Consider the following 23,319-nt stretch of genomic DNA (forward strand, 5'->3'; position numbering starts at 1 on the left):
AACTAGAGTTCTTTCTGCTGTTACAATTCAATTTCAAGTCTATTCTTGCTTGTAGGTTTCCCTACTTAAAGAAAAATGACTACACGGAGGCAGGTGTTCTGTATTTTTATCACTACACGGTCGTGAATAGATGCAATCAACTGGAAATATAAGCGGTCTTTTAAAATGATTGGAGAGTACCTTCAGGTCACTGAAAATATTCTTAGAGCCAGTTTTGTGTCTTTGCAATGAGATTTCCTTATCTTTTAGTGTTTTTCTTTCCTTTATTCTCATTAGAGAATACCGAATACCTCGTGCATACCCGTACGAGCACCAAGCCAGCTTAGCTGTAGGAGGGCATCAGCGGAACTCTTCACACACAGAGTTCTGCAAAACACATGAAGGAAACTAATGGGAAAAGTAAAGCATTATTCTCTGTTTCCCTCCTACTAGTAACGGTAGAAGATAAAATAAATAGAGATTAATAGAGTTCATTTAAAATATCAGGGTTACGCCTGTCCCTCTGGATTGTTTTTCACTGTGTGTGTTACTCAACAGAAGAGGTGTGTGCTGTGTGTGCTGTAGGTCTTTGTTTTACTAGTTTTAGACATAGGAATAAAGCTAATTGGAAGTACTTAATATTGATCTCCCGATGTTTAGTGCAGCTGAATTAACATTCTTGCCCTCAAGTTCAAATAGAAAGTGATTTTAAAATGTGAGGGAATAGATTGTGGAGGCTTCTAGTGATAACACAAGCTTTCTGTATTTGTCATTGTGTGAGCTGACACAGGCAGGGCGCAGGAACAAGCACAAAACCATGGATGAAATGCAAAGAGTAAATTTAATCTTGTCATCTTGTGAACCGGGGGACCTCAGAAGCAGCGCCCGGGCACAGGCATGCAAGTGGGAGTGCAGGCACCGCAGAGCGAGAGAGTCCTCGCTAGAGAGAGCCCGACCTGCTGTTCTCGCCTGTATTTCAGGGATTCAAGCAGGCGTAGTTTTCCACTGTGCTTTGATCTTCTCCAATAGCAGGGCAGGAATCTCAAACATGTTCGATAAGGTGCCTCGGAGTCCATCACAGGCCTGCGTTATCTGGGTGCAGATGCTCTACTTGTCAAGCACACAAGACTAAACCATGATTAGTGTGATATATGTGTTTTCCAATACCACAGGTGCAAGTCACTTGAGCATATTTACAGTCTTTCTCACTGATCTTGCATTACTTCCCCACAGTCGTTAAGAAATACAAATACATATACATTTACAAATACATATTCACTTGGTTTGTGAGGATGATGCTGTAAATGGTCTGTTCTTCCCCTTGGAAGTGTTGCAGTGAGCAGAGACCTGGAGCCTCGGCAGGACGTGGTGTGCAAGCCCTGCACAGACTGCGCTTTTGGAGCTTCCAGTGAAAGAAAATTCAGTAACCCGTGTCCAAACCAACACAGATACCACATCCCCATCCCAGAACAGACACAACCAATGACCGGCAGGGCTTTTCTTTGGCCCCTATGAATATAACTTTCTCTTTACCACAGCTAAGTGTTGGTTTTGGACTCTGGCAAAGTGAAGCATATACGATCGTAACAGCAGCCGTGGCCATACTGCTGCTGGGGCAATGGGGAGCAGTGATGATGAATTGAAGTCTTTGAATTTGCTGGTGTCAGCAGAGTCGGTAGGAAAGCCAAGACTGGGGCCCAGCACAATGTTTGTACGGCGCTGTGAGGATCTCAGGAGCAGGCTTTGTTAATGTGCTGCTGCTATCCTTCCAGGCACGTCTCTCTAAATTTTGATTTTAGGGGGATAGCTTCTATACTTACAGTAGGCGAAACAAATTGCCTGATATTTAGTGAAATGAAACAAGACGCATAAAATGCATAACAGTTAAAAGATATGAGTCCTTAACGCAAAGTTCTCATTGTGTCATTGAGATAACAAGATAAGAACTCAGCCGTTTACATTTCCAGATGAGACATTTCGGCAATTTTTTTTTCCCCAAAGAACATTATGCATCATTCTTTGAGGATATTAAACAGTGAGGGCTGGATTTTATTATTTTTTTTTTTTTGACGTGTAGTACAGACTTTATAAGAGCAACATTTTGTAGACGAAGAATCTAATCCAGGCAGGATGTGCCTGGGGGAAAAATTCACATTGAAGACAAACTGCAGCAATTACCATCATTTTATTACAATACATTTTTTTTTTTTCTGAGAGAAGCAATTCTGTGGAATTTACCAGCTTTCAGATAACAACATCTCAGCTGATTTGCGGCTTTCTGGAGATGGAATGACTGCACTGTTATAGTGACAGTGCAGACACTTTTCAGAAGGACTGGTGTAGGAAGAATATAGAGGAGAATGCGCCTGAGGGTTATCATGAAAATGTGCGTGTGAGAATGTGAGAGAAAAGGAGAATCTCGGTTTGGGACCCTATCGTAAAGAAAAACCTTGAAGTCTTTAATAATCTCAGTTTTTATGGTTCTGCAATCCCTTAGCCTTGTAGGAGTTTAATTCGTGTTTATGTTATTGCTTCAAGAATGTAAACATCTCTTAAAACTTAGAACGTAAACAGCTCTTAACTTTGAGCTGAATAAAAATGTTAGGGCACGTTTGGAACACTGTTAGTGTAGAAGTGACAATCGGCCATCTATTTCTTATTGATAATTGTTATAAAAGAAAAAATCTGTCAAGGGGATGAGAGGATTGTGCATAACAGTCTAAGTAGCCATAGCAGGAGTAGTTGTAAGAGGAGCATTATACTACTACAGGGGTTATGTGCACAAAGAGCCTTTTTGCAAGAGAAAATTCATGTGATGTTAAATATCTGCAAACAATTAAAATGTGTATGGAGTTGTGTGATCTTTGAATTTTCAGAAAAACTGAGCTTGGAGCTCAGTTTATTTGGGTTAGTTTCAAACGCAGTTTCAAAGTCTTGCAGAAACGTTTAATCTATAATTAACAACTAGTGCTTGCAACCATCCTAGATGAAGGCTGCAGCTTTAATGAAAGCCTATTTTATTTTTTAATAGGATTCAAAGATATCGCATACAAAAATGACATAGCAGTATCTATTTCAGCCGCTGTACCTGAGATAGATGGTTAAGTATTGATACTACCTATGTATCTAAAACTGTAGCTGTAAATAAAGCCTTTGCATGTATAGACGAGAGATGTCCTGGCTTCAGACACGCTTAATTAATACAGACAGTGTGAGGCTCGAGGTATTTTTGAACCAATCCTAAATTAGAGCCCTTTTGCTTTGCCTTTCATATATTATTTATTATCCTGTCAAAGTTTTTTTTTAGTTTTATATACTGCATCGTGATACGTTAATTAACTTGTGCTTTTTCTCCCCCAGTCATTTGGCTTAAAACTTAATTAAATAGTGCGTGTTAAGTATAGTTTAGTGGAGGGATTCAGCTGAGTTTGCCTCTTGCTAGCTCAGGGGCACAGGATGAGCACCGGAGCCGCTTACTTGCTCCACTATGGTAGTATTTCGTTCCTTGGTGTGGGATCCAGCCCATTCACTGAAGCACAGGTCTATCTGGATGGACTCTTCCCTCCAAACAGGAGGAAATTCCTCTGGGTACTTATCTTCTCTCTGACAAGCATTTCTCAAATTATTTTGATTACAGCTATAATAATAATAAAAAAAAAACAACAACAAACCAACCGTGTTATTTGGATGCTTTGTGGAAACATCAATGCATTTTTCTGTTCTTGCTTGTGCTGCTCTATTAGCTCTTTGAAAATATGTGATGAAGTGAAAAACTGGCAATGCCTTAACTTATCCAACAACTTCATCCGGGAAGGCCGGTCATCCTTTTACACTCTGAGCGAAAGAAAATAGATGAAAATAGAGGGAAAACAGCTAAATACACAGGTTTTTAACCAGTTTTTTTTTTTTTCTGAGGGGGAGTAAGGTTGAGTAGAGAATTGTAGCTCACTATAAAGTGAGGAAAGGAAGGAAACAGTGCAGAGTCCTGCACCTGGAATGGGCCAACCCTGAGCATCGGGACGGTGTGGGGGCTGCTCGCTGGGCAGCCTCCTGCTACAGGCAACCCATAGTTAAGGGTTTCGCTAGAAAGCAATAATCGGTGCTGTTTCAATTCAGCAAGGACTCTTTCTGTGGAGTTAATTTTTCAGCTCATCTTATAATTTCTATTGATCCAACATTATGCGTCTCTGTCTGATTTAGTTTTGGCTTTGCCTGGTGGAAATATACTTCTGAACTAATGAAACAATATTTTAACTTGGGTATTTTTAAAATATAGTTTTAATTGTATGCTATTTTACTGATGCTTTTGGCGGAGTTATGTTTATATGGCATGGAACCCATTGTGATAATCCCTTGGGACATGCTTCTCTAACAGCTTTGTGCAAATCTTGTGACTCCTGTATTGCGTGACATCCACTCTTGAGATGATTTTTAAACGGCGAGGTGGGAAGCTGCAAACTGTGGCTTCCTTTTGTGTGTAACAGCAAATGAAAGTTTGCTCTGATAATTTAATATCTGTACTTAGTGTGCTAAGAATTTTATCTATGGTGTTTCTCTAGAAAAACGCAGAATTTGCCTTCAATGGGTCTATTTGTTCACATAGTTTTTATTGAACTCCATTGAATTACCCCTGTACTTTTAAAGAAAACTGATTTTCTGACTCTGCTACTGACCTTTAAATGACAGTTACTTCAGATATAGGCATTTTGTCCCAGGTTCTCTTATCCACCAAACTATTTAATTAAAAAAAAAAAAAAAAAACAAAACCCAAAACAACAAACCCCAAACCAACTACATACAGTTTGTCTGAAAAACTATCCTTTTATGCAGTTGCTTACAATTTGTTGCTTTTCATTTGTGAGCTGCATCACAGCTGCGCCCAGTTTTTCTCACAAATTAGTCCATCAGATCTATTATTCTACAAATGCGTAGCAGCTGTTGCTCAAATCCGGCCTGATTGCACGTGCCCTCTGCAGTTTTACTCAATTGGTTTACTCCAAACACTTTGTTACTAAATCATTCATTTGGTCGTAACCACCCCTACAAAGTATACATTAAAACGCTTCATAGTGTGGCAATTTGGAAGCCAGTTGCTCAAATGATGGGATCGCATATGGTCGTCTTACCACATGCGTTCACAACTCCGGGCTGTTGGTGAGAGGCAGGTACTTATGCCAAAAGGGGAGAATGCTCAGGCTGGAGTTTGCGTTGCAATGGTATTTGGAATCAGTGGGGAGATGTGAATATTGTACGCGTTTTCAGGCATGCCTCTCGATTCTTGGCGCTTCACTCATTCTCCGCAAGTCTCTGAAATGCAGATGTTCCTCGAGTGGAAGGTGGCAGCTGTCAGGCACGTTAAACAACAGTCGGGAAAAGGGGATGTTGGCAGGAACCAAGGAAGAAACTGTCTTGATCGCTAGGAAATGTAACTAAATATTTACAAAGATCTTCTGTAGTGTATGGAGGACTCCAGCACAAAGTGAGTAGCTTTTGTGTGCACGCAGCCTTAAGGTCGTTACTGCTGGTGTTCGTTGTGCTCCTTCCATCATTTGAGGCTGCACTGCTTTAGTTAAAAATTTGAAATACAGTTATCTCTTGACCTAGTAAAAAGACTCAGAAGATCCAAACAGCTTGGAAAAACAAAAAAAACCAAACCAGTAGGAGAACATATCAAGAAAACACAAAGCACAAATTGTTCTTGGGAATAGTCCATGGTCTTTTCAAATACTACAAATTCCTGCAGAGATGTTTGGGAAGTTCATGCATGAGATAGGAAATCACTGGAATTTACTGCCTAGTGAGTCTCCTGGATCCAACCACATCAGGATACATTTCATACTGGTGAATAATCACTTACTGGGTCTGAGATCAGGTAAATGTACATTTTAGCATGTGAGGGCTCCAGGAGTTGCATGCTGGCAGCTTTACCGCGAGCTCTGGCTGGAGGGGAGACGTGCCCAGACAGACAGACAGACAGACAGCTCTCTCTGTTGAAGAGGGGAGGGGAAATTGCCCTCCTCGGGCACCCCGGCGTAGAGGGAGCTCCCTGGAAGCTGACCCAGAGCAAGCCTTGTGCCTGGGACTGCTGCAGCTAGGGAAGCTCGTTTCCTAATTACTTGGCTTATTACCTGTGTGCGAGCTGTTGTTTCCATCCTGTTCACAGAATGCTGTATTGTAATTTGAAGCAAAGCCTTTGAAAATAGCCCGTTTCTACCCGGCTGCTTGGAAGAATGTGATCAGAATCAAAACCAACTGGTGAACCGCAGGGTCATAGTCTATCCCTGCTCCAACCTTATAATTCCGCTGGTGATTATTTGATAGCGTATGTTCCCCATTTCCCCCAAAGGTACAGGCATGCCTGTGTATGATAACTGTAGTCTTGTGTCTAGTAATACCTGAAAAAAGTAATGCGGACTGGGGACGACTGCAAAGTGATCTGGAAAGTCAAAGCAGATGAGTAATCCATGATGCTGAGTTCAAAGTGCGATGTCCTGTACTGCCCAGGGAGAAAATAGCAGCAGCCCATATATATCCGTATGAAAACTTGCTTTCTTCAAGTGAATTTAAGAACCTGTTGTGGGATGTCTGACTGATTGAAAAGAAAATGGAGCAAGCCCTTGCTTTTCCGGATTCGTCTTGTCTTTCTGTACCCCTTACTTGTGGCGTGATTGATTTCTGCCACACGGTGGTGGTGGTGTTGCTTTTTTTCCTAATCCTGAACAGTTGTTTCTTAGACCAGCTGGAGCAATGAAAACTGCTTTATTTGTTAAATGCAACTTAGGGATAACACGTTGATTTTAATAAACGTTCACGCAATTTTCATGTTACTTTTACAGCCAGGGTGTATAGTACTGTGTCATCAATATACAACAGATCTCTCGTACAGCAGCAAGGCTACTATCAGCAGCTTCCCAGTCCTTTGTATCTAGTATCTTCACTGCATTTGGTGGTCTATTCCTACTTTGAACCCATACGGCAAAAGAGAGGAGCCCTTTTTTTTCAAAGAGAACTTATGAATACTTTGAGTCCTTAGGCATCATTTTATAAAATTAAAGTTTTTGGTCGTAAAAAGGTGGTTTCGGCATCGTGTTATGAGGAATGTATTAGTTGAAATTCGTGTTGGCACAGGCTGAAATCTGCAAAGATATCTTGCTTGGCAGCCTGGTAACCGTCTTGCTCGGTGAGAATGATTCATGCAGTGACGCTCAGGAGCAGACAGAGGTAGTAGTAGCTGCAGCGTGTGGTCCCTGAGCTCCCCTAGGCTGATACGGTCCAGATCTCTTTGGCCAAATATCTTGCAGGCTCTGTGAGGATATGAAAGCCTTCCTGAAAGTCTGGGAAGAAGCCAGAGAAGACTATGAGAAAAAGAGGTAATCGAAAAGTCCTTGAAATCCAGCAGTCCTTAGCTGTCTGTGTTTACAGGCTGGGTTTTAGAGCAGGAGCTCAAGTAGGAATTCAAATTTAAAACAAAACTTGATTCTAGTAAATGGAAAAAACTGTAAACGTGCCACGGCACGTGCTCCTCCGTCCCTTGTTGGTCTTGCTCTGGAAGCTTCTTGTGTGCTGTAACTTAGTGGTAAGGGCAGGTGCCACTTATATTTGGGTTTCTCATGAACACTGTAAAGCTGTTGACCTTGAAATATTTCTCTGTTTTTGTCCTACTGGGAAACGGACAAAAAGGGAAAACAACAGCAGCAGTAGCCCCAGTGAAAGCCCTTGCCTCACTCCTGGATCCCTGGAGTTATGGAGCCTCCTGGCAAGGAGAAGGAGCAGCCAGGCGAGTCGAGACCATGTGGAGGGAGTCCAGAGCATCTGTGCAAGTAGCTGCCTGGGCTGGCAGCGTGGGCAGAAGATAAGGGACAATACAGAGTTTCTGTCCTGTAGCAACCGGCTCTGTCCATCTCCTTCCTCTGATTTTGGTGTCCCTATTACTACATTTCTTCCTGATCCATAGGTGATGTGTATGTGGAAAGTTTCTAGAAAGTAGACCTTATTTATGCAAGTATTTTTTCTTGGAGGGCTAATGCAGAAAAAATGAACTCTTCTAAATAGAAAGGAAACCACTTGAAAATCACCATGATTTGATTAGAAACAACAGACTCTAAATCCTGGAGGGAAGACGGAAGGAACAAATTGGCCATGTGAATCAAGGACAGGATTAACACACTGAAGAAGTGAGAGGCTTGATAAACATTCAGACAATTAACGTACCAGTACCCCTACTTCTGACAAGAGCGGGGGCTGCTGTTGAGGCTTTTGCTGCCTCCTCTCCCTTGCCCCGTCGCCCCAAGGAAACCGTTCACGTGCACTTTAGTTACATTGCCTAATGATTCTGATCTTCACAGCAAACGTGCTAGTTCTTCTAAAGCTAAAAGAAAGCATTGTGCAGTTGATGCTGCTGCTTGTCGTGTGTATTCTGTGGCATTAATCTGAAACTTCATTTCAGTATACATTCAAAAAAGAAGGCATTTTTGTGGCCGTTCACTCGTTGGGGTGAGGGACAGCGTTATCCTCACTGTGCAGGCTCTAGCGCTGGCAGTACTTTTCCATGAGCTTTCTGTCAATGCAACTCTTGCATATTTGCCACAGACTCATAGCAACGCCACAGTGTAATTCACTATGAGCAGGGCTTGAATTAGTTGCATGGAGTTAAACTTTTTCAATTTTTGTACTTAATTTGCTTGCAAGCTATGGACAAAAATGGCAGTCTTTTTAATTTTTTTCTAGGTCACTGTACACTATTATCGGCTGGTATCCTTTACATCAGATTACAGTTTCTAGCCAACAGTTTTTTAAAATAAATATTCACTGACTCAAAAAGAGGAGATGCTATTCTAAAATTGTTAGAGCTTGTTGTTAAAAATGACCTTCGTGCAATAGTAGGTTATTTTGTTTAAATAGAAGGCTAAATATAAGTTCTCCATTTCAGCAGAGCAGATTTTGATAGACCGAAAGAATTGCTTGACCAGTAGGTGAGCTGATGAGCTTGAGAACATGAAGAAATTCTAGGACTGCTCCAGGTTTAGTGCCAGCTGTTGGGGCAGCTGAGAAGGGTGAATAATTGGGTTAGGAAAGATCTTGTGAATAACCATAGAGCCCAGGAACGATGGAAGGAGAAGGATAAATCAGCAAAGAGACCAACGTGATGGAACTGGGAACTGCTCCGGAGGACAGCAGGGAACGTGTAATCTCACGATTCATTTTGGACCCCATTTGATGGTGTATCCTAATAAATACGAACCTTTGTGTCCATCTCTGAAGTCTGGCTCCTCTCCCCTTAGGCATATGCCTCATGTGCATCTTTCCTTCAAAATTCTGTTGTTCCAGTCTCGTCGTCCAGCCAGTCTGAGATATTCATGCCCTGGCTTCTCTTCAGCTTCTGTTTCTGGCCTGGTGAATATTTATGAGCAGTAAAACAGTCCGACAGGAATGAGTTAGGGACATCCTGTCCAGAATAGTTAGTAGCGTAGAGATTCTGGTAGATGGAGGTTATGTCCTTGGTCCACCTAGGAGCTCTCATCTGTCTCATCCGAGTGCCTGAACTCCAGGTTAAATGCTGCTTTAGGAAAGTGAGATTTTTCCCTCTGGGATTGTATTTAAAAATTATAGGCAATCTCTTTTCTACCTGAAGTAGAATGGGAACAGTAATAGAATACCAAGCATTTTCCGATGCGAGACCTCTTTCTTAAAAAGACCAAGTCTTCAATCTCAGTAACGGGAAATACAACCAGGCCCATCCATAATTAGTTTGGTATCCATTTTTTCAGCCAAATTATTTTCCTTCCGATAACGCATTTACACCAACTCTAATTTTAGACTCGATACATGTACGCAGATTCAGCCATGCCAGAAGTGGTGTAGTAATATGCTGAAAATTTATTTGATTTAAACTGGAACGATGCTGATGGCAATGGGCCAAACTACCCACATTTCTATAGCCAAAGAGCAATCCGAAGGAGTCATGCGTTTGCATTGCTAGTTACGTAGATTTTCAGCTTCGTGTGTGCAGAACAAATGTCTGCTTACCCGACTGTTTGTTAGAGGCATCCGTAGGGTGGTCACCGCAGTGAGCTCTGCTTGTCACCCAAAGGGCTCCACGTCGCCATTTGTGCAATAATTTCTTTCGCTAACGTTATTTCCAGGGCATTAACATTGCTGTTAATAGGGGTTGCGCATAGGAGTTGACAGAAACGCTCCTTAAATCGGTAATCTGAATTCAGGCTGGGTAGAAGCTACACAGAGTGTTAAACGCTTTTCTACTCGAGATCAGACAAAGCCGTGCAGTGTTTACGTTAATCCGGCACCTTCAAAGCACGCGCAAGGTTTTAGCTTCACAGTTACTCTTGAGTTCAATGGAAGTTAAACACTGTGCAACACTTCGAACGTTTCGTCTTAGAAGTGCCAGATTTGGGCAGTTCAGCTTCTGAAGCCTTTAGATCATGACTCTTCTGCCCTCATTTAGATGAAATTTTAGGAAAATAGGAAACTATTGTTCTGGGGAGGCTTCCCCCACCGGAGAGTCACAAATCCTGAATATGTGTTTACCGGCAATCCTGTAAACACGGGAGAAATGGCTGCAGTTTAGCTGACGATAGAACTTGTTTGTTTGGCTGATAAGAAGCTCTTCTTCTGTTTGGGCCATAACTCTCCTGGAAAATCAAACTCTTCCCTCAGCAGAGGAGCATTTTAAAGGTAGTTTACTGTGTTTTAAAATATAGATAATGGTGTCATTTTCTTAACAACTGTAGAGGATAAACAGATGTACTATGAAATGATCATGGCCACATTTAGCTTTCGCTTTACTGAATCTAGCTGTTTTTCAAACATAATTGTTTTCTTGTTATGTTCAAAGGGAAGCGTGCAGGAACCAGCTGTGTGAGGGGGTGATCTCCAGGACTCCCAGGAACAGGCATCTTCCCTTTGGCTGTCTAAAAGCAAGGCTGTGGGGATTCAGCAGCGCTGCATTCCCATCAGGGTGTTTTTTTATTAATATATTTGTGCTGTTGTGTCGCAGCACAAAAGGTGGAGTACTATGGAAGTGGGCAAGCTGGACTACATCCCGCTGTTACTGGGGTCGGCAGCATCTGTAGGACAGTGTCCTGCCTCCTCCACAGGGAGAGGTGGACACTGTTCCTGCTCTAGTCTGTAAGGAGCTGCCTGGTGACATGGGGAACGGGGAGGAATGGATATACAATAGCCTATTTTTCCTAAAAGCTTTGTTTGTAGATACATTGTCCCTGGTAGCAGAGGTGAGTTCAGAGTGTATAGCTCAAACCCGGATTTTGAACACTGGAAGTCGGCACAGATCCAGGCTTTACCGCAGCATATTTAAAAAAGGGCACGGAGACAAAATTGGCTTTAAACCCAAATACAGAACTGGAGTTGTGCAGGTCTTCAGAAATGCTTCATTTCAAATCTGGCGTTTGGCTCAAGTCCATCTCATTTTAAAAAAACCAAAACAACGCAAACCCAAACAAGTTTTACTGGAAGTTTATAATGGCGTATGATATTAATGGTAATAATGATAAACAGCATTACTATAACTTGATTTCTTATATAAGGACTCCTTGAGAGCTCTGGCCGAGACCCCGAAGCAAGCGGGCACAGTGACCGAACGTTCTGCCAGCTCTCAAACCTGCCCCTTTATCCTGTGTGCTCTCTTTCCCTGCTCTTATATGGGCAGGGAGAATAAAAACCTGACAATCCCTTCCAGACTATCCGTCTGCCACCTATAGACAGAGTTCAGTCTCTCCATATGTGATCTGATTAAAAGCAGGAACGTATTTTGAAAATAAATACTTCAGAGCTTGCTATTTTTAAAGTGCCAAGAAAGCTTTTGGGGAGCAGTGGATCCTTGAGGCAGGATGTGCGTGGAGATCAGGTTCAGAGTATGGATTTAGACGGGTGTTTGAGGTGGGGCTAAGACTCAGCCGCAGCTTTGGTGATACGACACTTCATGCTCTGCTCTTATAAAATGGCAGAAACTTTATGCATTTTAGGGAAAATTTCTTCACTGAAAGGGTTATCAAGCATTGGAACAGGCTTCTCCAGGGAGTCGCCATCCCTGGAGGGATTGAAAAGCCGGGCAGACGCGGTGCTGAGGGACACGGGGTAGTGGGGGTTTGGGCAGTGCTGGGTTGATGGTTGGACTCGATGATCTTAAAGGTTCCTTCCAACTTAGATGATTCTATGATTCTATGAAAATTTAATGATTTCTGACATCTTAAGGAATATAACTGGCTGGTTGCAGAAGATTCCTGTGAAAATGAATTAAAACCAATCCGAACCCACTTGTTCCTTCTTGTGCTGATTCTGATAGACACCGGTCCAACCAGCCCCAAGAGCAGGCTGCACTGTCTACTCCCAAAGCCAGCAGTGACAAGCTGAAGCATGGACACGGCAGGAAAACGCTGCTGGGTTTGAGTGGAAGGTGCTTTGGGGAACTCACTGTCCCCGTGCCACCGGCCTTCCAGTGCGCTTAGAGCTCCTCTGTTCAACCGCAAGTGCTGGCAGTAGGTCCTTACCGTGGCGCCTGAAAGGGATTGCTGCCGGGCTTACTTTTGGTTGCCTTTTGTTTGCATTGTAAAAAATTACAACAATTTTTTACCCGTCAAACAGTCCCAGAACGTTGAGCGAATGCACATGGGATCCTTCGGCAACACCCCGTGCTGCAGAGCGAACGATGCAGAGCCGCGTGCCGCAAACTTAGATGGGCAGGTAAAATAACTTTGCAAAGATATAATACACATTTATAGTATAATAAGATGCAGCTACAGTAGGGTGAATCATGCAGCACAAACTTGCTTAAAAAAACCACCAAAAAGGCACTCTGCAAAACTGCTTCATTATATAATAATGCTCAGTGATTTCTAGGGCTCTGTCCTACAAGATATCGAACAATTCGAACCTGAGAAATACAAAACGTTGATTTATAATGAGCTACCTGTATTTGCTGACAATAGTTTTGAATAATATTGCTTAAACACTATTTTCTTGACAATTCTAAAACCAAGGGGTTATTATTTAGAGAATTAGCCTTGCCATAAAAATACAAAATAAAAGGAAAAGAAACGTTTCTTTAGAGTTTTTGATCACTCGAGATTTTTATTCTTTTCTTTCTTAACTGAAATTCCCCTTTAAGTTTAAAGGGTTCACCTCTGTGCGAGTTGTAGTTGGGGTAATTATATACTACCTGTCATATAGATACATTACCTACTGATATTAAAGCTTTCAGAAATTATAATGGACAAGGACAGATGTTGCCAGGTTTAAAAATAAAATAAAAATAACAGAAACAGTGTGGCAACTCATCAGAATTCATCAGCAATCGGGGCTTAATTCCATGGTACTGTACCGTTATCTGTCAACCATTCATGCAATTAAGAGAAAATATCTCCCAACGTTTCCATGGTGCTAAAGCACTCCAGGAGAACAGCCAGCCCACACAGGACCCAGGAGCGATAAAATATTAATTCAGTACAAGCACATGTTCGATAATCTCAGTATTTAATACAGGCTATAGTAATTCAGTCCTAGCAAATTATTCAGTTAAACAGAGCAGAGCCATATAGTAGACTACTTGGCAATGACTTTATTTGCAAAAAAAAAAAAAACCAACAAAAAAAGCCTATTTATTGTGGGATTAGGACTGTGGGTGTGAAAGCGGTGCGGATATTGTGGGTGATGGGTGCACCCCCAGGCTGAACAGCTCCAGCCCGGGCGAGCGTGGAAAGGTCAGTTTTCAAGGTGTGTGTCTGTCTGCTAGATGAAAGCCCAAAGAAAAGGGAGTTTGAAATGCTGCATCAAGCAGAGAGTAATTAATCTGCTGCGCAGAGATGAGAAACGAAACTGGTCTCGATGTCTGTTGCAAGGAACTGCATGTCGCAGAGTGGATTTCGGGGGGAGTCGTGCCTCCTCCACCAGCACCAGCGCTCATCCCGTACAGCCCAACCCTCTCCAGCTCCTGCGTCCACCTCTGGCGTCTGCTGAACCTGCGCTTAAAATTAGAAAAAAGCATTTCCCGATACTGGAAATGCCCAGTCGATGTCTGTAAGGGCACTGGGGGGAGTTAAGTTTGGTAGTAGTGTCTTGTAAGTATGGGTGTAGCACTCGTGAGCCCTGCGGCGCCAAGTTTGGAGCCATGGGGAGGGCTCCAGCCAGGCTTCTGCTGCCTCTCCCCTCCTGGCTCCCTGCCTGCCTTTGCCACTTGATTTCTGCAGGCAGCGCGAGGTCCCGGCGTAACTAGGATAAATTTGGATTAGCTGGAGTTAGTTACGCCAGAGTTGCCATCTTCTCTCTTGAAAAGAAATCCTGTCCCGATGTAAACTTAGAAGGAAACTTGCCCTAAAAAGTTCCAAGTGGGATGCAACCGCTTCCAAACTCCAGGTACTCTTCAAACTTCCAAACTCCCAAGGTACCGCCAGGTCTCTGCTGCTGCTCTGTTTACGGCACAAAGCTGTCGTTGCTTTGGGAGGAATCAGAAGTATTTGCCCTACAGATATTGTTTGAAGACCTGCAGATGAAAGGGCCGTCGCAGCCCCTCGGCTTTCCTTTCATCTGTTCTTTATAACCTGATGGGGTTTTTTTGTTCAGGTTGTTGCTAGCAAGAGAGAGCGGTTAAGAGGGAGTCCCACAATGAGTTTTTAGAATAGGATCGCACAATTAGCTGAAAACCTTTATGCCGTTATCGGTTGCCTTGTACTAAGAAGGAGAGGCTCGCAGGCTGGCTGGAAATACCGTCAGTCAAGGCCGTTTTCCCAGAATTTATGGTACATTTCCAACATGAGCAAGGGGCCCTCAGAATGGATGTTTATGATGGCAAATCGTAGGAAATTCGAGAACTATATTCTCTTGCTTATTTAATTCCTAAATACCTCAATAATAGGGTTCTGTCGGCTCCGTTAAGCTCGACCATGTAATGAATTAGATACTGGTAGCTGGGAAAGGGCTTTAAGGGGCTGAAGGGTGTTTGTTTTAAACTTCTGAGGTATCTGGTCTACAAAAACATGAGAAAATATGCGAAGATAAAGTTTCACAAAGAACGGAAGTGGAAACTCTGTGCTTGAAAGGGAAGGGTTTAGAGGGAAATATTGTGAATTTCTGCTTTTTGCATTTTTCCTAATTTTTCCACTTCCGTGGCTAATTAACATTTCAGAGAAAGGAAGGCTTTGCTAAAAATCAAGCATCTCTCCTTAAGGCTTGGCTTAAAAATATGTCTTTGGGATCTTCAAGAATAGTGTGGAAAAACAGGCTAATATCGGCATTCCTAATATTTTAAGGATAAAACAAAGAACAAATCCAGCAAAGCCATTGTAGACAGTCTTTCGAGCCCACAAAAAGAAACAAATTCAGGCGAAAATGTGTTTAAAACACTTGGTAACACATCTTTAATATTAATTCCAGTACTCTTCCCTTATTTTTCTGAATAGTCCATCCTGAGCATTTAGTCCCTTTCGGCAGTTTTATACTGACTTCCCCTTTGCTGTTCAGCCAAGTGAATATTCACAATGGTGGCAGCTAAATTTGTTTGTTTTAATACACCAACTCCATCCAGCTCTTAAATAATTTCAGTTTATTCCCTCTGAACTCCGCAGTTTGTGCCTGTCCCTCTGGCAAGGAGGCAGCAGAGCAGAGCACGAGGTGCTTGGGCTCAGTGTAACATGGACCGATAGGACAGATCAGAGGATGGACAAACCCGCCTGGAACCGGACCTATAACACGTTCAAAATCCGAATTCTGGTTTTTAGCAACCGCAGTTCCCACTTTGTCCAACACAGATCAATAATCCTGCTGCTTCTCCAGCGATCCCCCGTGGCATTAGTCATCACGTAACGAACAGTTTTGGCCCGGTGCTGGCTGTTCGGTGTGGGCTGCTGCACTGCTGATTTCTGCCGGTTGTATTTGCTAGTTGCAACCCATACCTGGACAGGGGAGAAGGAAACGCGTAAAATCAGGTAAATGTTTTTCAGGACGAAAATCAGCTATACTTTGGTTGTCCAGGTTATCTTTTGCTTGATTTAGTCACGAGCAAAATCTTATTAGCCAATTTATTAATTTGTCCTGGTTTGAGGTGGAACAAGACCGATTTTCTTTTCAGTAATTTTACTTTTCGGTTAAGTCTCTCCTAACTGACTGTGCTCTCTCAAATTAACGGCGTGTTTTTCAGACAGTATCTCCTGGCAGTGATAAAGTCTGATGCTTATGTTTAATGCCAAGGAATGGTATGCAGAGAGGCTCCTGCTTACACTTATTGCTGTGACAACCAAGGTCAGCTCATTTCGTTATCTGCCCCGTTGGAGGGTGGGAGGCGGAGGGGCGCAGAGGGGTCCCACCTGCGGGGAGGAGCGGACGGGACAGGTGACCCCAAACTGGCCAACGGGGTATTCCATCCCATCTGCCCCACGCTCAGTATAAAAGCTGATGGATCAAAGGCTCAGCCCTCTTCCTGCAATGGCTGACGTCCGAGGAGGACCCCGTCTGTTCGTCTGCCTTTGATCCCGATCCGCGCGTTCCTGAATCCAGTTCCCGAATCCAGTTCCCACCTGCTGCTGAATCCAGTCCGGGATTTCCCCAGTGCCTGCCAGCGACATTATCGTCATCCTGGGAGCTCAATACTGGCTTTGTATATATTTCATTATTTTTTATTAATATTATTATCTTTTCATTGTTAATATTTCACTGAAGCGGTTTTAGGTTTTTTTTTCCAACCCGTAAGTCTCTCTCCTTTGTTCTCTCTCTCCCTTCCCCTTCTGGGACCAACCGAGTGTCTCTCTGGGACACTCCCTCTGTCTTCTGGGAAGGGAGAAGGACTCTCTGTGGTTCGTTTATTGGCCAACCCACCCTAAACCTCGACAGATTTATTGGCACTCAGCGTGGGGCACGACCAGGGCTCTGACAGATTGCTTGAATAGTTTGAATTCCGGCTTGCTCAGTTGAGAAAGTATCAGATTTTTTTCCTTTGAGGGTCTTGAGGGGTTGGAAATCAAAACACACAGCTCACTTGTGAAATATGGGCGAGGACTTTAGCCGTCGTGAAGGTGAGACAATAATCAGCTGGTTGCTCCGGTGCTGGGATAATGGGGCTGATGCCATAGACTTAGACGGTAGAGAAGCCAGGCAGTTGGGATACCTGGCCGGAGACGGAGGCATCGATAAAGCGATTGGGAGAAAGCCATACACTCTCAGTCTCTGGAGGAGACTCTTGTCAGCCGTAAAGAGCAGGTACCCCTGTAAGGATGATATCGAATGCCGCCCGAGAAAATGGACCACCATGGAGAAAGGTATTAAGTACCTGAGAAAACTGGCTGTGCAAGAGGTGATTTATGGTGACTGGCAAGTGAATGTCGACCCCGATGAAATGCCGTGCAAACAATATATGCTGCGGGAGTTTGTGCGGAGTGCGCCACCGATGTATTCCCACGCGTTGTCAACAATGATCTGGGGAGGATCTGATGCCGACACACCAACCGTAAATGAAGTGGCCAACACAGTACGACTGTATGAAGACAGTATCTCTCGTCCCCTCACTGTTGCAGCCATGGAAAAAATAGCTGAGAAAATGGCTGAGAAAGCTGAGGAAGGATTTGAAAAATTGCTTGGTAAACTGTCCAGGATGGAAATAAGATCCCACTCTTGCCCTGCATGTACCCACGTTGCAGCTGTTGGGAGAAGATGCTCCTCTACAAGACAGGCTCAAGGGAGACGGAACACGCCACGAGGAACCCTGTGGTTTTACCTCCGTGACCATGGAGAGGACATGAGGAAGTGGGATGGACAACCTACCTTCATCCTACGGGCACGAGTAAGTGAGCTGCAAGGTAAAACAAATAGAAGAAAGCGTTTTTTCCAGGAGTGTGGCTGCTCAGGTCGAGGGTGAGTGGTTCTCCAGTCCGGGTAGGAACCCATTTGTTGATGGGTTCCACACGAGCCACCTGAACCCGTCTGTTGGTAGAATGTACTATGCTCAATATTAGAGGGGCCCTGCCTCCAGCCAGGTGGAGGGGAGGGACAACTGAGTTTATTGGACTGTGTGGATTTGATGGCCTGGCACATTAGAACCACAAGAGTACAAAGCCTTGGTGGACACTGGTGCACAGCGTACCCTATTGCCGACTGTCCCGCTTTGAGTGACACAGGATTGATTTCTCTTTCAGTAATTTTACTTTTCAGTAAGGTCTCTTCCAATGCCGGGGAAAACCGCACTTTTAGCAGACTCCAGTGTTGGAATTTGTGCCAGTGTTTCCTTTACAGCCGGCTCTGGGGTGCGGGTTTCAAGGTCTCAGTGTTTCCAGCTCCCCAGGTGCGGGGACGAGGAGGAGCGAGACCCGGGCGCTGGCCCCAAGCTGCCAACGGGATTATTTCACACCGTGAACGGCACATCCCACAGAAATGAGACAGTTTGCTGAGGAGTTCTCTCTCTCTCTTTCTCTAATGGCTGCCACCCTGAGCACTCCTCGCCCCGGTGCCGGAGCCCTGAGCCCTTCCCTTCCTCCCGCAGCCGCAGCGCTCGCAGGGTCCCACGTTGGCTGTCCCTGCGGGGAGTGCACGGCTCCCTGTGGGGGAATGGGCTGGGGACGGTCCTTGTCTATGTTATATTGCTGTCGGGATCAACACTGGTTCTTTAGTGTCATTAATGTTAATTATCTAGTCTTATTCTACTAAACCTGTTTACATTTCAACCCTCAGGTTTCCTTGCTTTTCCCCGATTCCCCTTCCCGGGTGGGCAGGGGTCATCAGGTGAGAGAATAATTGTCTAAACAACAATAAATTGTTGTGGGTTCCTCGAACCGTGACACCATTGAATCATAAAGGGGCAGAGTCCGTCACTATTTCTGGAGCGACAGGTGGGTCTCAAGAAGTGACTGTTTTGGAGGCCAAAGTGAGCCTGACTGGGGATAAATGGGAGAAGCACCCCGTTGTGACTGTCCCAGATGCTCTGTGCATCCTTGGCATAGACTGCCTCAGGAGAGGGTATTTTGTGGACCCAAAAGGCTATCAGTGGGCCTCTGGTATAGCAGCTGTAGAGACTGAGGACATTTCACAACTGTCTACCTTACCCGGTCTTTCAGATGACCCTTCTGTGGTGGGACTGCTGAGGGTTAAAGAGCAGCAGGTGCCAATTGCTACTGCCACGGTGCATCGATGACAATATCGCACCAACAGAGACTCCATGATGCCCTTCCGTGAGCTGATTCTGCCTCTGGCAGAAAACACCAGTGGAGGCTCGAGCTCAAGCCCTCGGATTATGGAGTCGAGGATACAAAGGCTCTGAGGCCAGATATAATCCAACTGAGAAATAAATATTGGCAGCGTATGAAGGATTTTGTTGTATTGTAGGAAAACATCGAAGGTGGAAAGCTGCTGCCACCACCTGGAATACCATCCTGGGCCTTAAAAAGCAAGTCTTGTGGTGACAATACTCCAGAAAGTATTGAATCGGACAATGGGACTAATTTTAAAAACAATCTCATAAATAATTGGGCCAAAGATCATGGCATGGAGTGGGTGTATTGTATCTCCTGTCATGCACCAGCTTCTGGGAAAACTGAATGGCACAATGGACTGTTTAAAAACTACCCTGAAAGCAACGGGGGGTGGAAGCTTTGAAAATCGGGACAAGCATTTAGCACAAGCCACCTGGTTAATTAATACCTGGGGATCCATCAATTGAGCTGGTCCTGCTCAGTCAGACCTTTTACATCTTGTAGAAAGAAACAAAGTCCCTGTGGTGCATGAAAGGAATATTTTGGGGAATTGGGGTTGTCTTACTTCAGGCAAAGGCAAACCCATCCGTGGGATGGCATTTGCTCAAGGACCCCCATGTACTTGGTGGGTGATGCTGAAGAATGGAAAAGTCCAATGCGTACCTCAAGGAAATCTAACCTTGGGTGAGAATCCTCGATTCTGAGCTGTATGATGTTAATTGCTACGTAATACTAACAGTGTTCAATAAGTGTTTTTCAGGATAACATAGTGGTGATGAAACTGCAGCCAGCTTCATCAAGTGACGTCCAGTAACTTCTTCGAGGTGGACACACTACCCGTGGGCACGAACCGTGATGAATTTCCTACCATCTGTCCTGCCCTTAGAGACTGCTGTGACAGACAGAAACCTGCAATCATGACCTAAATGAACTTTTGTGTAAAGATAATCCATAAATTAGTGGTCTATATATACGTGTGTGTCTGTGTATGTATTCGAAGACAACAAGCAGTAGTGACCTGAGCATGATGTAAATGGTATGCAATAAGGGGTGGGTTGAGGTAGAAAAAAATCAATTTTCTTTTCAGTAATTTTACTTTTCAGTTAAGTCTTTTCTACAGGCAACGATAAAGTCTGATGCTTATATTTAATGCCAAGGAATGGTGTGCAGAGAGGCTCCTGCTGACGCTTATTGCTCTAAAACCAAGGTCGTAACTTTGTTATTTGCCCCGTTGGAGGGTGGGAAGTGGGAAAGCGCAGAGGGGTGGCACCTGCGGGGAGCAGGGGACAGGAGAGGTGACCCCAAACTGGCCAACGGGGTATTCCATCCCCTCGGCATCATGCTCAGCGTAAAAGCTGAGGGATCAAAGGGTCAGCCCTCTTGCCAGCGTCTGCTGGTGACGTGATCATTGTCCTGGGAGCTCGATTCTGGTTTTGTACGTATTTGTATATATGTCTTTATTGTCTTATTAATATTATTATATTTTCTTTTCATTGTTAATATTTCATTGAAGCTGTTTTAGTTTGTTGGGTTCTTCTAACCCATAAGTCAGTCTCTCCCTTCCCCTTCTCTCGTTTGTGTAGTGGCCAGCCCAGCCTAAACCTCGGCAGTTTACATCCCTCTAGTATCACCCAGAAATAGAAGTAATTATCAACATTAATAAGTCAAGGAATTGTCTTGAACGGGATTAACTAATACAATGTTCCCATTTTCCCTGCTTTACTGAGGAACTTTACTTTTTGTTAGGATGGGAAACGTAATCCTGCAAAGAGTTATTTTCCCCATCACGTCTCACTGCTAAAACAAAACAAAGTCCGAATGAAAAAGCCTCGAAAAGACAAATACGATATTCATTGATATACTCCGGTGTGGGACTGACAGCCCTGCTGAAAAATTGCAACTTCCAGCATATTTATGTGAAACTTTTCAGAAACCATTTATCACCAGTTATCTGCAGTATATGTTTTTCCCTTGTGCTGCTAATAAGATATTTCATACTTACCACCTTTTAAGCCTTCAGTCATATGTTAATGTGGCAGCTGGTTGTAAACTTCTGACATGACACCAAATTCATTTTGCTTGTGACAGCAGAGAGATCCGTAATGGGGTTCTGCATTTCCATCTCCTGGACTCGCCTTCCTCTGCACCGCTTCTGAGTTTGTGCTCTTGCTTCCCCCTCCCTAGGGAAAACGACTGCCAGACCCCGAATTCCCAGCTCTGGGCACTGGTCTGTCCCACGGCGTGTAACTGCCCGGTCCGGGGAGGAGGAGGCTGCCAGGTTCCGCTGTGCCACTGAATTGCTCCACGGATCCTCGTTCGTGCCACGGAGCTGGGATGCTGAACTGCCTGAGGAGCCATCCAGAACATCGGAATGAGGTCGGATGGCAGCCCGAGGAGTTACCTGACAGTCACTTGTCCCCGCACACGCGGGGTCCGCACCGACCCTGAACTTCAGGGGTCAGAGCCTGCAACTACCTGTACTCTGCTTCCCTCCCGGCCTTTCCTCCGTCTCCCAGTGCCACGGCACCCACGGGAGCAGGATTATCACATTGTCAGCAGCTCTCACCAGACTACATCGCGCGAGATTTTTAATTATGTTATTTCTGTAATTCTACAGTCATAGTTTTGCCTTTTATTGTATCTCCTGGTTTTTGGTTCAGATAGGGGCTAGAATAAATTTTGATGATGATACAAAATATGTTTTCCTACTTACCGGGGGAAAAAAAATCGTCTTTCTGGGAGGTGACGGCGATCTGAATATTTAGGATCCTGTGCTAGGATTTTGCATATTGTTGTCTCTCTCTTAGTGTGACCTGGGCTGCGCAGTTTCCTTGTTCCTCTGAGTCAAAGCACATGGGCTACTGATTTTTTGGGTCCTCTATTTCTGGCTTCCAGCTTTCTTTATGGGCATTTTAATTTTGCCATCTCTTTCTGCTAAGGGGAAACCTCTTTTTTTGGCTCTGGCTGTGGCTCAGCGCTGCTTGGCCAGGGCTCCAGAGTGCACAGAGCAAAACCCGGCTTTTTGAGGGGACGGCTGCCTTCGCCAAGTGGGTGGAGGCCGCGGCAGCGCTGGAAGACCGTACAGACGAGGATTACTGCGAATATGGTTGCTATGCTAAAGTCACCGAAACGTAAAGGACTTTAAACGTAAAACTGTGTTTGCTGGCTTAGCCATAAGAACTCATCTGTGGTTTTTTTGGTTTTGTTTACCCCAAATAATCCACTCCTAAGGTGAAAGCAAAATCGGGTGCCTGTTGGCTCTTTGTAGAGTTTAACCGAACTACTGAAAGCAGTGCTGAGCCCAGGGGATCGCTGCTGATACGCTGACCTCATTTAACCCAAATGCTCCTTGCATTTCAACCATTCAGCCCCTTTCATGCTATTTTTCTGCTTTGCTTTTGTTCCCTTGCTCCATTTTCTGCCTCATCAGGGAGAAGCTATGGGTCACCACCAGAGGCCACCTACTGAAGCTCTCTTTGGTGGGCTTGCTTTTTGCCTTCAGCTTCTACAAAGGCTTCAGTTCAGGGGCTCTGAGGATCGATCCGCATTTCCTTGCTGGAGTTGCCATGCTCTCGGGTGAGCTTTCCATGCCATTAATATCAAAGCAGCATCACTTCTCTTACAGCGCAGGCTAACGAGAAGAGAGGCCTTGGAGCCGCTTTGGATGCCTGTGCTTGCTGGAGGGGGAGGAGGGAGGCTTCTCTCCTCTTCGTATCTGTGACTGGTGGTGACTTCAGCAAGGAGTATCAGTATCACTGGAGTTTATCCGAGGTAATCCAATTTTTTTAGGTTCCTGGCCAAGCCAGCTATTTCCAGTGCTCATTACAGCCCAGTGAAGTCACCAAGTGGGTGACACAATATATGAGATTTCCGTTATTTGGCTTTTTTTGTGTGCTGTGGAAAAGGGGGAGGGCGTGTGGGGGCTGCGGTCAGGGGGGACAATGTGGTGTTCATCATCGCCTTCCCCAGGAAGCAGGGAGCTGCGCGAGGCTCCCACCGAGCGGAGGAACGGGCAGGGACGGACGCGTGCGGGTACCCGTCGCCGGCGTCGTTCTGCGCAGCAGGGGGTGGCTCCTGCGGCCCCGCTTAGGTACCGCGGGGAAAAAACACTGGCAGCAGTTCTGTCAAACTAAATGCA

At 44.5% G+C, this 23,319-nt stretch overlaps 1 long non-coding RNA gene across 1 annotated transcript; it reads left to right on the top strand.

Annotated features, from left to right (window-relative positions):
- Positions 1–16,432: 16,432 nt before the first annotated feature.
- On the top strand, positions 16,433–21,534 carry LOC141747838 (uncharacterized). The gene is made up of 2 exons (XR_012588824.1): positions 16,433–20,388; positions 21,366–21,534. It is a non-coding gene; the product is annotated as an uncharacterized LOC141747838 (long non-coding RNA).
- The last annotated feature ends 1,785 nt before the right edge of the window (positions 21,535–23,319 follow it).

This window comes from Larus michahellis, chromosome 8, assembly GCF_964199755.1.
Source record: "Larus michahellis chromosome 8, bLarMic1.1, whole genome shotgun sequence".
NCBI lineage: Eukaryota > Metazoa > Chordata > Aves > Charadriiformes > Laridae > Larus > Larus michahellis.